The following is an 11839-nucleotide window of genomic DNA, read 5'->3' on the forward strand; positions in this document are numbered from 1 at the left end:
GTTCTCAACCAGTGGCACATATTGCCACCCCTGACCCAGGGGGCAGTGGCAATATCTGGAGGTACTTGTGGTTGTCTAGTATGGGTGTGGGGTGCTATTGAATAGAGGCAAAGGATGCTGCTAAACCCTGACAATCACAGGACACTCTCACACAAGACAGAATTACCTGGTCCAAATATCAATAGTATGAAGACTGAGAAACCATGACTTAGAGGAACAGTTTCCTCCTACAGCCTTTAGGCATTACTTTGGAAACTGTGTGACCTGTATTCCAGGCTCACATCAACTGCTTATTACTTAACGTTAACATGGTCACACAGCTTAATGATTTTGGAATTTGGCTTGTTTGTATATAAAATGAGGAAAGGGGCTTTGGGGAAAGAAATTAGACCATGTTGAGTCGCTAATTGTATTTTACGGTCAAAAGAAAAAAGTGTTGAATATTCAAAGATTTTTACTGACGAAGTATTTATAATAGTGAATATTTTAAAACAGTTCTGTTTAAGTAGATGGCAGTTCATCTATTTCATAGAACACTATGAGGATCTTACAAAAAAGCTTTTCATAACATGGCAAATGCCTTTATGATAATGTTAAGAAAAAGTAATGGAATTCAGATTCGTATGTAATGTAGACCGGATGGAAATTTGTTACTTTGTTTCCTGAACTGCCCTTCCATATTTCTTATTGTTGCACTCATCACAGTGACTAAGACTCACTTATTTATGTGGGTGTCTTTATGACCAGACTATGTACTCCCTGTGGATGACAGGGAGAGAACTTAGTCACTTTTCTATCCCCAATGTCTTGCATATAACGAAATGTATGTATGGTCTCTCATGAAACATTTAAGTGCTCCATGCTTTGGTTTCCTCATCTGGAAAATGCAGGCAAAACTGTGCATACCTCAGAGTTGTTGAAAGGAATAAACAGGCAATGGGTGTATATATCATAACACATTGTATCTGACATATAATAACCATTCAGTAAAATCAGTTATTGTTATTACTTGCATCCTAGCTCTGCCAGTAACAAAATGTGTAACCTTTGGAAAATAAATTCAGGTTGGGTCTGGTCTTCTCTTTTTCCTTCTCTCTTTTTCCCTTTGTAAACAAAGATTTGTACTAGACTCTCTTGATTCTCCTTCCCATAGTCTAGATTCTTGTATATTTTGTTGCTACAGATTAAAGGCTTGTTTGAAGTCTAATCCTGTGCAGACTCTGTAAGAGGCTAAGCTAGTGCCACCACACATGGTCAGATGAGACTTGGAGGATGGGGACAGTCATCAAGAGGGAGTGTGGTGGTGGGTGGGCCGGAGACAATGTGGTATAGGGGAAAGAGCACTGGATAAGGTGTCTGAGAACTGGGACCTTACTCGGCCCTTGTAAGGCTGTTACTTATCACTTCTCCATGGCAGCTTCCAACTTCCTCACCAGTAATAGTGGAAGGAAAAAGCTAGCAGGCTTCAGGGACTCTTTCAAATCTTACCTTGTGTGATTATGACCTTCTTGCGTGCTGCCAGGCATACCATTCTGAATTTGTTCTTCTGTGCAATGGTTTGCCCCAACCACCATGTGGCCACCCTCCTCCCTCAACATTTCTATGAGTCTAGGTTTTGAAGACAACTTGTGATGTCTTCCCTTTTAGATGCTAGCTTATTAGCCGTCCCCCCTTTTTTTTCTGGCCAGAAATCCCAGAATAATGCAAGATTTTTGTCTGAATATCTTGGGGTCTTTTCTATTTCACGATGACCTCGTGGGATTAACAGTAGGTTAAGGGGAAATAAAAAACCAAAACTACAACTATCTTTTACTGAGAAGCCAAAGGCAGTGGGAAAATCCTTCACAGGAACAGGAGAGGTTGGGGAAATAACGGATGGGAAGCAATCGGAAAACAGAATAATAACAACAAATAAATCATTAAATCTTCCGCTTACGTAGGCTTGCTCCAGAAAGAACAACAGATAAACAATGAAGACAAATTTAGACTCAGTATTTGAATCAAATTGGTAACAAACAATAAAACTCACTACCTTTCAAGGTAGGGAGTCTCCAGCCGGAGAGTGGGAAGTTTTAATACCGGAGAAGTTTCTTGCTTCTGATGACAGAGAAATGGAATAATCTCCAAATTCTTTTCAGCTCTGAACAGGTGGTTCTACATGTGAATGAAGCCATGCTCAGAGAGGACCAGTACTGCAAGGCAGCCTTCATATCAGGTGCCGGGCACCGTGGGAGAAGACTTTATGTTTTCACAGTGACCCTAAGGAGAAGGCCTTAAGGATTCCATTTTGCAGGTAAGAACATTGTGATTCCGACAAGGAAATCATCTTTCCCAAGCTTGTAAGAGGTACAGTAGGATTTGACTTTGTATCTGAAGACTCCTGAAGAAGCCAGAGCGCAGCTGGTTCTCCCTGTTTTGACTGCACTGGTTTGGGCTCCTGAACTACTCCATGGAAAATCCAATGAAAGACCATGTTGTTAGCTGCTTTGCACATAGAAGGGGAGAGGAGGAGCAACAAATGAAATGACTCTACTCCTTGACATAGGAGGAAAGGGGGTGTCTGTGAGGAGGTCTTGCCTGGGAGCTCCTGCAGTCAGTCAATTCATCCTCCTGGAACCTTGAGGGCAGGCCCCTTGCCAGCTTGTCAGTGGAGAAACTGGCAAGAAGAGAACTCACTCAGAGGCTGTCAGACGTGAGAGCCTGCCCACAGGTTACACTGTGAAAGGGGGACCCTAGGAACAGGGGCAGGGGCCAAGCTGAGCAGTCAGCAGGTGGTGGGGTGGGGAGGAACAGGAATAGGGGGGCCGAAATGAACCCTGTGTCTACTTTGTGCTTGGCACTGTGTTGTGCTCTGTGCTTTTTAAATATTTCCTCTTTTAATTCCTCTCTACAGACCTATTAAGTAAGTCTTATTTTCTTCATTTTTCCAAATGAAGACATGAAGACCGAAACAGTTTAAGGAAACTGCTTTACATTATTCAGCAGGCCCTGGATATGAAGCCAGTTTTGTCTGATGCCAAGTTCCACATTTTCTACCAAATTATGGTTTTCCGAATTCTCTTAACTAGTATTCCCTTTCGTGTTTCACCATATCTGCGTGCACTTGTACATTTTTCTGCAAATCAGTTCCTCTCCTTCCCAAATTTTACTTACACGAGTGCATTTTAAAAGGAAGATGTATGGTGCCATCATAAATGGAAAGCAATTTCACTTGCCACAAATAGATGGTAATAACAAAAGTAAATACATGAAAACGCAATAGGGTTATTGAATTCTTGCTGTAGAGTCTTGTGTCTGGGAGGCTCTGTGTCCAAGGAATACTTTCCTCATGAAAGTGGAAGATTAGCTAAGTGTTAGAGCAGTGCCAAAAACATGGAGAACCAAAATGATGTTTTTCTCTTTGATGGAATCAAACAGATCGAAAGAATTGAAATTCTTGTTACAGAGGTGCCTGGGCGGCTCAGTTGGTTGGGTGTCCGAACTGGCTCAGGTCATGATCTCATGGTTCATGGATTTAGACCCTGCATTGGGCTGTCTGCTGTTAGTATACAGCCTCTTTGGGATCCTCTCCAACCCCCTTCCCCCGCCACCTCTCCCCTGCTTGCACGCACTCTCTCTCAGAAAAAAAGTGAACATTAAAAAAAAAGAGAGAGAAATTCTCTTTATGTGGTGCAAAGCTATGTATGCTTTCTCTAGCCCACCCCGCACCATCTAGGACCGTCAGTGTCCCATGCCCATACTTTGGGAAACTCATCAGGATAGTGATGATATTATTAGTCTCTCTTCTGAAGTCAAGCAGGTGTGCACGTTGAATACCATCTCAGGTGAAACAACACAGATTACTAGGTAGCAAGCAGAGGGAAGGATTCAGAAAATAAATACATACCCCTTAACGCTTTTCTCACCCCAAGTCTTCAACCCAGTGTATCATAATTAAAGGTCATGACCGTTTTCTACTAAGAAACATGAACTGGCTTCTTGTTGCAGATATAAACCATTCTCAGTCCCTTAGCCTGGCATGTAAGGCCTTGCAGAATGCTGTTAGGCCTCACCACCAATATTATCCTTAGGCCACAGAGAGCCAAAGTGAATCACTCTGGTCGTTTCTTTTATACGTCCTCAAAATGTCTTATCTTCGCAGTATTGCTAATCTGTTGCTGTGTTTAGGGCACTTTTCCCTGTTGCCACAGTATATCTACACGTGTTAGTGGTGGGCTGAGAAAGCCCAGACAGATGAGCATAAGAGAAGCGTAGTATGCAGAGGTCTGAAAGACGTCTATCGGATTTGGCGGTATGCAAGGTCTGAGAAGTGTCTCCTAGAGTTGTTTCATTCGTGTGTTAGGTAGACTGAGAATTAAGCGGGAGGTGAGTAATGGGAGGCAGCAAGACTGCACTGAGACACAAAATGAAAAATGAAGTGTTAGATAGGGGAGCCCACAAGAGGGCTCACCGCCTGTTTTTAGGGGAGGTTTGACTCCTTTTGTTTTTCCAGGAAGCAAGAAGTTAGAGAGGAAGAGGCTTCAGATCTAACTCTAGAGAATATGGGCGGGAACAGAGTCAAGAACAAATGTGAAGGGCTTGGCCCTGCACACAAGGGGGGGGAGCACCTGGAGAAGCTCACAGTGAAGCGGTGACTTTCTATAAATGGAATGGAATTAGCCAAGTGAATCCATAGCACACATTACCATTAAGTGGCTGGAAAGTCGGCATCTGTCTGGATTTTTGCCATTCAGTATATAACATTAGGGGAGTGAGCCGGCTGATTGTTCTGCGGTGTCACAGAACATTTAAGGTTGAAGGAAGTCCAGTCCTCTACCTTATGCTTGGCAGAAAGGAGGTCTACTCTCTTGAGTGGCAGGAGATTAATGCCTACACAGAAGAGAACATTTCATTTCACAAAGCCTTAAATATCAGACAATCCTCTTCTAGATAGAAATGGTGTCTACCTCCTGCCACATGGTGCTAGTTTTGTCCTTAAAGATCCCTCCAGACAGGGACACCTGGGTGGCACAGTCAGTTGAGCGTCCGACCTTGCCTCGGGTCGTGGCCTCACAGGTTCCTGAGTTTGAGCCTCGCGTCCTGCTCTGTGCTGACAGCTTGGAGCCTGGAGCCTGCTTCGGATTCTGTGTCTGCCTCTCTCTCTCTGCCCTTCCCCAACTTGTGCTCTCTCTCTGTCCTTCAAAAATGAATAAATGTTAAAATTTTTTTTTAATTCCCTTCGGACTTAAATACTTCTTCAAATATGTGTTATAGTGATGGATTTTTTCCCTTTAAACCAAGCTATTAGGTGGTTCAACTATTTTTCATATAAAATAATTTCAAAACTTTGTCTTTTTTTTTGTATGTAATAATACATATCGAAGTTGTGATGTCCACAAATAAAAATAACATCCCAGACATGGTTAGATCAGGGAAAGGTAGTGAAGAGCTCATTCTAGGCACTAGGTTTCATGAAGTCCAGCCAAGGTGCTGACTGAGATTTATAGAGTACTTACAATATGCAGGCAATTTCTTCAGAGTTTTAAAGCATCATCTTATTTGATGTTTTCAATATGAGGTAGAAACTTCTAAGATTCCATTTTACAAATTGGCAACTGGAAGCCAAGTATGTTTCCCAGGCCAGCTAAGCTAGTGAGTAGCCGAGTTGGGACTTGAATTCAGGTTTGCTTACCTTCACTACATTATGACCTCTTCACATGTTGATGTGTTGTTACTCACTTGCCTTCTGTCCTGCACTTGTCCAGGCAGGTGTGAGCAAAGAATATAGCCCACAGAGGTTCTTGTTAAACATGGTTTGGGTCCTTATGGTGTAGAACTCGCTCTCACTCTGTAGATGAAAAAACTGAGGCCCAGATAAACAAGTATTTACTGAGTGCCTACTAAGTACCAGATTCAGTACTGTCACCAACAGTGTGACAAAGGTAAGCAAGCCAATAAGTACAAGTGTATGAAAATAAAGAGTCCCATCTATGGACTCAGCCCTATTTCCATAATACCGTAGCTTACACATCCAGCAGAATAGCTCAGAGTTAATCTAGACAAATGGCATTCGCCCTCTCCAGCAAAAACTTCTGTTCAGAAAAGTGACGGTGTCCTTAGAAAGTGGGGCTCCAGTGAGGAAAAGCAACAATGTATGTGTCAAGGAGTAGAGATTCTCTTTACCTTCTCTCCACCGATCTGAATTTATTTTATTAATGCCCACCCCGCCCCCCAGCAAATGTGGCATTCTTTTAAATATGTCCTAAAAGTGTAAATCAGAGCAAAGAACATATTTCACGCCAAGAGGCTTGTATATCCATCAGGTATTTATGGCGCTGCTGTTAGCCAACTCTTCCATCTGGGATGCCTTTAGTCATCTTTCATCTGGTACACCTATTAGAGGAACTCCAGAGCCATCCATAACAAAGGGGCTCATCTTTTAGAACTCCTTTGGCAGGAGTGAGAAATCCAAAGGTTTCCCATAAAGCCTGTGTTTCGTGTTGGGTTTAAAGTAGTTGTTTGATATGATAATGTCTTGGGGGGGAATACTTGGCCCTGCCTCTCAAGGATAATAGAGGACAATTATTTTTTTCTGTTGTGCTGTCTAACGAGGAACCATCTATTAAAGGCACAAGGGCTTGTGTAATCTACAAATTATGTAGGGAAAAGATCACAGGTCCTCACTGCATCCTCTCCTGCCTCCCCCACCCAATCCTAAAAGCTTCAGCAAAAAAAAAAAAAAAAAAGAGTTTTTTGGCTTTCTACATAGGATAGTGAATACCTGCTATAACCTAAAACCAGTTCAATAAGGGGGAAAAAAACACAGAAGAGGAAAGATTTAATGTACTCTCCCATTAAATATGATCGAATATTCCTGGAACCAAGTTGTTTCCCATATACTTGCCAGTTTGACTCTGTTCAAGTAAAGGTAAAATCTAAACATGAGCTTTTTTCTTTTTTTAATAATCACTTTGAAAGAGATGAATACATCTCCGGGAGAAACAAACAAACAAACAAACAAACAACAGCTTTCATTGTCACTTTGAACCCCGCAATTCTATCTCATTAATTCCTCAGCAGAATGCCTCATTATTAAAATAATACGTGCGCAGTTTGTAGTCCAAAAAAGCCAGGAGACACATTCACTGCTAAAATGTTCCAGAATGTCTCAGAAAGAAATAAAAGTACCAGAACTTTCATCCTATTCCAATCATAGACACATGTCCATGAGGAACTGTAATTCATCTTAACATGACTGCTCGAATGGTTCCAAACACACAAAGCCATGCTGGAGACCACTACCACTCTGACTGCTCCCATCCTTGGCGTGGATTTGGAGACACAGGCTGCGAGTGTCTCCTATCAATCAGACATTCAGAACAGAGAAGGGCTCGCTAAATGCACGGGGGTGAGGAAGCTGCAGTTTTATGCCTTATTAATTGGACCTCGCTATTTAAACTCTTGAAAATTCCAAATGGCTTTGGCATGCGGTCAGAACCATAAAATAAATGGACTCAAGAAGTGAAAAGAAATACTCTGAGCTAGGCCATTTCCTGTTCCTCCCTAGAATCCTAAACTGTATCTGGTACCAGAATTTCAAGTTCAAATCTCAGCTGAATACTCAGCCATCCTTTAAATGCTGTTGCAGCTGTGATGCAGACTTTTCTTTTTCTCCTTTTAGTTCTGGCCTCCTCGAGAGGTGGTGGCATGAATAAGTAACCACCTTTACTTTTCATGGGCCAACAGGTACGCATCTGTCAAATGTGCCCAGCAAAAGAAAAGCCCACTTGAGTTGTCTGTTTGTTTGTTTCTTTGTGGCTAGAATTTGGTCAAACAATAGTGCCTCTTCTGCCTCTCATATCAGTCTTTCTGAGTGATTCATCCTGAAAAATAGTTACCTCTGGCCCTAAGCCTGGGAGAGGTTCTGCTTCTGGGAGAGAAGGTAGTGGGGGAGATCGGCCTTGGTTTCTTTCTGTCTTTGCTTCTTTGGAAATCAAGACCAGTCTTCTGAGACCAGATGGCTTGGTCACGTGAAAATGAGCAGAGTCAGGAAACAAAGCAGACACCTTTGTCATCAGCACCCCCACCCCTCCCGACACTTGTGAGGATTACTGGCAGATTACCCTTTGGTACCTGGTCCATGAGTGGAGATTCCCTTGAGAGTAAAAGTGGCAAAGCTGGATTTCAGATTCAGGGCAGGCTATTTAGCATGCAAAGAGATAAACTGACTGGAACCATAGGAAACAGCTAGGGAATAAGAACGCTTTGTGGCAATGTCCAGCTCGGAGTTTCCTTAATAGAGGCTCTGCTAAGGGAAATTAAGAGAGAGGAGAAAGGGGCACGCTTTTACTAGCCACCAGGTGCTCTCTCTAGAACTTCACAGACATTATTGCATTTAAACCTGACAACAGCTCTGGGCGGTGGCTATGACTCCTATTTTATAGGTGAGGAAACAGGCTTAGAGATTTTATTTATGTATTTATTATTATTTTAAAAAATTATTTCAATGTTTATTTATTTTTGAGAGAGACAGAGACAGAATGCGAGTGGGTTAGGGGTAGAGAGAGGGAGACGCAGAAGCAGAAGCAGGCTCCAGGCTCTGAGCTGTCAGCACAGAGCCCGACGCGGGGCTCAAACTCATGAGCTGTGAGATCATGACCTGAGCCAAAGTCGGACACTCAACCAACTGAGCCATCCGGGCGCCCCGTGTTTATTATTTAAAAAAATTTTTTTAACATTTATTTATTTTTGAGAGACAGAATGAGCAGGGAAGGGGCAGAGAGAGAGGGAGACACAGAAGCAGAAACAGGCTCCTGGCTCTGAGCTGTCAGCACAGAGCACGACGCGGGGCTCGAACTCACGAACTGTGAGATCATGACCTGAGCGGAAGTCAGAGGCTTGACAGACCGAGCCACCCAGGCACCCCCAGGCTTAGAGATTTTAAGGTGCATGTTGAAGGTATGTGAACTTTAAGGTTGAAAACTACATCCGTATATCCCCCGAATCATGGTAGGTACTGCCGAAAACACTTTGTGTCACTTCATAGGGGCAGCTGACAACTCAGCCCGTGACTCCTACCTTCCTTGGTGTTCCTCTCTATGAGCTCCCATGTTGGTGAGCCACTCTGGGGTCTGCTTGGTGTCTCAGTACTTAACCTGGGTCTCTGCTCGTCGTCCGGACATTGGTAACCAGTATTCACTTTTTCCTCCAAATAAAATCTGATCTTGGCTCCCCTTCTGTGTACTTGTGTTGGCACAATAGAAGGAAGCATGAACAGCCCAGCAAGAGGCAGAAAAGCGTGCTGTAGAGTTTTCTACCTATCCCTATATCCTTTTATTAATTTAAGGTGTATTTTAGTGTTGAGAGCATGGGCTTTGGGTTTACTCAGAACTCAGGGTTCAAATCCTGAGATTACTTCTCATTAGGTGGGTCACCTTGAGCAAGTTTCTAGGTTCACTAGCCTCAGTATTCTCATCTACAGAATGGGGATAGGAACAGGTTCCTCACAGATTTATTGTTAGAATTACGTGAGATGATGTATAAGGGCACTAAGTATAGTGTGGAGTGCTTAGTGAGTACTTCATAAATGAAAACTGTTATTTAGGGTAGATGTTTAAAATTAAATGATCTCCATATTTATTTTAGAGTGGATAAACAAAAGTAACATCCAGAGAAGGGATAGAATGACATTATAAGGGAATACTGACTCAAGATCCCCTAGCATGCTGAAGTCCCTTCCTACCCCTTGGAGGAAATATCTCTTACACTGCAATTTTTCATGTCTTGTAAGGTCCAATCAATACAATTGATTTAATGATTAATTTATTGTGTTCCTCAGTAAAAGCCCTGCATCGACTTCTTAAAATGGAATCTTACTGCATTTGAGACCAACACAACTAATTGGCAGCAATCATTTAAAGGGGAAGCACAAAGTGTTCTAAACACACAAACACAATCAAGACCAATAATGAAACAAGAAAGAAAGAAAAGCCTTGCACTATTTTAAGAACACAAAGGTAGAAGGGTGAGTTGAGCGTAAGCATTTTCTGAGTTGCTGAGCCCCAGAGAAAGATCATCTGGGCCAGTTATGCTATGTGTGTACTGACAGTATTTATGACCTAAAGGTCTATGAGGACTTCGGGAGGGTTTTCCCTCCCTGCTGTTAGCCGGAAGAGCAGTTGTGTTCCTCTTTGGCTTATGGTTCGTTTTTATCTCCTAGTCTGTAACCAATGAGGCTCCCAGATTTCCATTGGCCTATCAAAGACCCAGAGACAAATCTATGTCGTATCCATGCCCTTGGATTACAGTTTTTAGTTATGCATATTGTATATATTTTATTTCTGGACCTGTGTTTCTGGCATTGTTTATCTTTGCTTCACCTTACTCACCAAATTATAAAACCAATTACCTAACTGAACACCAATGTATCTTTTTAAAGCTGCCTATAAGTGTATTTGGGACAAAGTAAGGGATATAGAAACTGATAAATGAGCAAATGCAGAAATTAGAAAAAAGATGTCTAATTTCCTGTTCTCCCATGCCACGAACTAGCTTTGTATTTGGTTGTTTACCACAGGATTTGTCTTCTGATGAAAGCAATATGAACTCCACCAGCAGCTATCCCAACCCAGTGGCTGGTTCTTTCTCAAAGATTCTGTCCTCCTTAACACCCCCCCTCCTGAGAGTCTGAGTGTGGGAGGGGATCCAGGGAGGGGCTGGGGAGACCTGACTTGGCCACACGGTGTCACTGTTGCTGCACTGGAGGGAGGTCTCTGGAACTTGTCTTTGGCAGCAGGAAATGCTTCCTGCTTTCCTCACTCAACTAACTCTTAGGTGAGCCAGGATGAAATAGCATTCATTAGATTTTTTTTTTTTCTGCTCCAAATAAAAGGGATAAGAACTCTTCGATATGCACTTTTTCAGCTGCTGTGAGGGTTAAGTTTAAGGCAATGAAGGGATCATTGATTTTTAAAATTAATTTTCTTCATCAAGAAGCTGTCTTGATGGGATTGTCTACCCAGCACCACACGGAGAGAGCCTGCGGAGACAGCCAGGTGCCCTGGCCAAATCCTGGGCTTTGGAGCCCTACAGACCTGGGTTTGCATCTGGGTATCCTCTCCTCTACTCCTCCATTCTTACTAGCTGTGTGACCGTGAACAATTTTGCATCTTTCTGTGCCTCAGTTTCCTCATCTTCAAAATGTAGTAGATAGCACCTATGTCAGAGGAATTTTGTGAGAATTAAATTGGCCTGGGCATGAGGAGAGATGCTCATAATAGGTGTTCAGTAAATGAGAGCTATAAAATGTGAGCTGGGGATAGCTGTCTGGTAACTCAAAATAAATCTTGTATGTTTTTATCATTGCCCACAGAAATTGGGCAGAGGGAGTGTTGTGTGTATGCGTGTGTACGCGTGTGAGAGAGACCAAGAGAGTGAGAAGGACGCGAGTGGGGAGGGAGGAAGGTAGTGGGATGAGCTACAGTGTGTGTGGGAGCGAGGCTCTCTGGTAACGTGTAGAGCGAGCACAGCACTGCTAATCTATCACATGAGACACTTGCTGAACCTGGACCCTAACATCTCTTTCCCTGCTTGACAGTTCTACGACTTTCTTGCAGTGACAGCCAGTGCTTCTGAGATGCTCACTTGTGACAGAATGTACCACCCAGAACAAGGAGCAGCCTTTCCCCAGACCCAGAGCTCGCCAGCCTTGTGCCCTGCCATCATTTGCACCAACTGACAGACAGCCTCGTCCAAGGAACGTGGGCTTTGGAGTCAAGCGTAGGTGCAGATTCCAGCTCCCAGACTTCCTGGCTATGTGACCTTGAGCAATCATTTACTTCTCTGGAGTTTCACCTCTCAG

This window comes from Prionailurus bengalensis, chromosome C1 (assembly GCF_016509475.1).
Source record: "Prionailurus bengalensis isolate Pbe53 chromosome C1, Fcat_Pben_1.1_paternal_pri, whole genome shotgun sequence".
NCBI classification, from domain to species: Eukaryota; Metazoa; Chordata; class Mammalia; order Carnivora; family Felidae; genus Prionailurus; species Prionailurus bengalensis.